Source organism: Pteropus vampyrus, unplaced genomic scaffold (assembly GCF_000151845.1).
Source record: "Pteropus vampyrus isolate Shadow unplaced genomic scaffold, Pvam_2.0 Scaffold304, whole genome shotgun sequence".
Classification (NCBI taxonomy): Eukaryota; Metazoa; Chordata; class Mammalia; order Chiroptera; family Pteropodidae; genus Pteropus; species Pteropus vampyrus.
Window position 1 is genome coordinate 213814 of NW_011889085.1, and position 3797 is coordinate 217610.

Here is a 3797-nt window from a genome sequence, read left to right on the forward strand (position 1 = left end):
TGGACCTCCCTGTCCGTGTAAACCACGATGGCCTGGGCCGGGGAGAGCACTGCAAGCACAGAGGGGTCAGACCCGCGCGTGGGCCCAGCGGGCCGGTGGAGGAGGACAGACCGGCAGATGCCGGGGCGAGGCGGGCGACGGCAGAGACAGGCGGAAACGCTAAATTCGGAGGCCCACGTCTCGCCCGACTAAGGAATAGCGGAGCAGAGACGCGTCGCATTCAACAGGGGCGGCGGAATCAGCAGGGGCAGTTCTCTGGAAGGCTTCCAGAAGCTGCCCCTCGTCTCCAAGCCTCACTTTCCCTTTGAGTCAGTATCTAACTCTTCAGCCATCCCTTAGACGCAGGCTTTACGATGTTTAAATTTATTGTAACTCGTACAGCCAATACATATCTCATTCTTCTCTTAAACCATTCAAGCAACAGAGAGAGAAAGTTAAAGCCTCTTGACATCTCCCCATCCAGTTCCTTTCCTACCGGCTAGAACCACTGGTACCAGTTTAATGTGTAGTCTTTCGCTGTGAATCAAACTCAATATGAACTTAATAATCTCAAGATATGCAGGTGCTTACGAGAAATCGTTTTGTTTTGTGGAGCTTTTTTTTTTTGGTACACATCGCTTATATTCTACTCTTTTTTGCTGGAGAATATATGTATCTGGAGGAGCTTTCCATGTTGACTCACAGAAATCGATCTTTTTAGCATCTGCATAGTATTTCACTGTACAACAAACTCAAATTTCTTGCAGAAAAAAAACAGGAAAAAAAAATGAAGATAACTAGAGGAAGTAAGTCTTCTCCCTTGGCCCAGCCGTCCTCACCGCTGAATCCCTGGCGGCGGTACAGCTTGCTCTCCACTGGGGGGTCAGGGATGGAAGGACCTCGTACCACACACGGGGGGAGCCGGTGCCGGACGACTCTGCAAGGGGCCTTCTGGGGTCACCCTCCACACTCCCCCCCCCTCCCCGGGCTTGGTCATTCTGGCCCAGTGCCACTCCCAAGACTCACCCACACAAGGAAGCCCATTCCAGGGAGATTATGTGTGTGGGCTGGCCCTGGGTGGGGGTGACTGTAGACCCTTTTGTTCTACAGAGGGGGAACAAGAGCCTAACAGAGACCCATTGTCTGAGCATATTGGGGGCTCGCGCTCCCCCTCCCCGAATCTCCCACCTCAGCATGCAATCCCATGGACGCGCTGCTGGGACCTCAGCCTTAGGGCTTCTAGGGAATCTCAGTGTCATGAGGAAGGTTATTCCCTGGGTCTACCTTCTGTGCCTCCTGCTCCGATATCAGCTTCTGCCCAGTTCTGCCCAACCATCCTGTGAGCGGACAGGTGCTGGGACAGAACCCTTCCCTATGCTCCCAGGTCCCCCCATTTCCCTCACCACGTCCTTCTCCAAACCCCCATCCTTAACACTTTCTCAGGGGACCCAGAATAGTCCAGCACAGCCCAGAAGAGTCGAGGCTGGGATCTAGGACTCAGGAAACTGATAACAGAGAACACCTTGGAGACTCTGAAGTGCCCGCTCCCACGTGCCTGCTGCTTGAGGACAGTTTGGAGAAGGGAAGGAGCCATCCCAGTAACCCTGCTTGGACTTCCTTTTGCTCACCTGACATCTGCCATGGGACAAGGGAGGGGTTGGTCAACTTGTGAAGGAAGATAGCTTTAGAGAGACAAAACCCTAGAATCTTACAGACCCTCCCTCTTATGCTTTTCACCCACACAAAAATCAACCCACAAAGAGAAACTGAGGCACCAGGAGATGAAGAACCTGAAAAGCTGGGGCCACAAACCAGGGCCCTCTCCTTAGACCGTAGTACCTGAGTCTCCATGGAGACCAAGGTTAGGTGCCTCCTGCACTCCTAGGGGACCAGCAGGGACCAGAACCCAGGTGTCTGGTCCTGGTCCCACCTCAGTGACGGTGCTTCCTGCAGGCCCTCGGCACGGCCCTGGGGTGCGGTATTGGTTCCCAGCCTGGTCCGGTCGGCCCCTCCTGGAAGCTCGCTAATGGCCTTCCACCTCCCTGCACGGAACACCGTTACTGCCCCCTCCAAACTCTGTTTTTCTCTGAATATAAGATCGCCTTCCTGCTCCTGTTCTGTCTCTCTCTGGTGGCGCGGGTAAAGCTGAGGACGACCTGAGCCGGGCTCCAGGCTGGGGCGACCCCACTTACCCACAGAAGAGAAGAGCAGCGCAGCCAGGACTGGGCTGGGGCTGGGCGAGGGGGCCCCAGGAGCCATAGCTGGGGCAGGCAAGGGCCCAGGCCGGCTGCGGGGCTGGGAGAGTGGGGGACAAGGAGCTGAGCGGGAGGTTCCTGGAACCTGCTTAAAATCCCCTGGGGCCTTGGTATGAGGGGGCTGTCCTGAGCGAGTAACCAATTGCAGCCTGGCATGTGCAGTTGAGAGGTGGTGGGGAGGGGGGAGCACAGGGAGCAGAAGGGGCATTGTGTCCTCCGGGTGGAGGGTGGGGAACACATACCACCCCATACACAGAGGGCTCTGTGTCTGTTGGCCTCCCCCTGCCCTGGGCTGGAATGTTGGGGGGCGGTGAGGGAGGACGGAAGGAGGGACACAAACACACTCCTCTGAGGGGTAGATGGGCAGGGGAACCTGAAGCCTGAGGCCATGCGAAGGGGTTCCTCCCCAGCCTCCTCGCCCGAGACGGCTCCCCCAGAGCCCTGCGAGCTGGAGGAAGGTTCCCCGAGAACAGTGGGGACAGAATGTCCACTGTGACCCTGACTACCATAGGCTGGGTTTCTTGAGATGACCAGGTCCTTTGGGAGCCATTTTTTCCCCCACCACCTCCCTGCATCGTGGGGGATTCTTCCCACATGGAAGCTTTTCGCCATTGGAAAATGCCCAGGGAAGAATCCCCTAAGCTTTCCCTGTCATGTGATGCTCATACTGCAGTTTAAGCCCATTTCAATTCAGACCAAGTCAACAAACCTGTACTGAGTGTCAGCTACATGTAAAGTGTGAGTATATGGGCAATAGCGGAACAAAAATTAAGTCTCTCCTTCAAGGAGTTCAAAGTCTAGTTTAGAGAGGCAGAGAGGGGAGGCTCAGAGGACAAACTCACCAACAACCAACTAGAATGAATCATGACGCTTGCTGAACAAAGTGCTGGGAGTGCCAAGGAGGGCACGTACAGCGGCACCGTCAGGGGAATTGAGTCATGTAACAGAGATTAAAACCAAAAAGAAATTTCACCTAATAAATGAAATTCAGAGGAAAGTCATGTCTTGAAGGCAACATTGGCTATGGACCGACCTCGAAGGGTATGTGCCATTTGGAAAAGGAGAGATGGGTAGTGAAGGTGTCTAGGCAGGTGGAACAGCAAAAGCAGAGACAAATAGGTAAGTGTCTGTGTGCGTGCGTGCGTGCGTGCGTGCAGGGCAGGTCTCTGAAGTACTGGGCATATTCAAGGCAGATCTTGTGTCATCCACACTGACTTGATTCGGAGGAACTTGAAGGGGCATCACAGGAAGAGTCACTACAGAAAAGTCGAGGCTGGTTTTGACTTGACGGGCCTTAAAATATGTACTAAAGAGGATGGATTTAACTTACATCATAAGAACTTCCTGGGGTCGTGTTTAAGTTAAAGATGGGAGTGTCTCCGTGGTCAGAACTGAATTTTAGGGCAAATCCGACCAGAAAATCACTCAGATCAGAGCTCTCCTGATTGCTGTCTCTTGCCCTTCCCTCCTCGGGATCATCTGGAATGATTTTGCTTTTCACAGAACCTCTCATAGCCCCATCTGGAATGTTTTCCTCACGCCCTTCCCCTTCCTTTCTCTCAC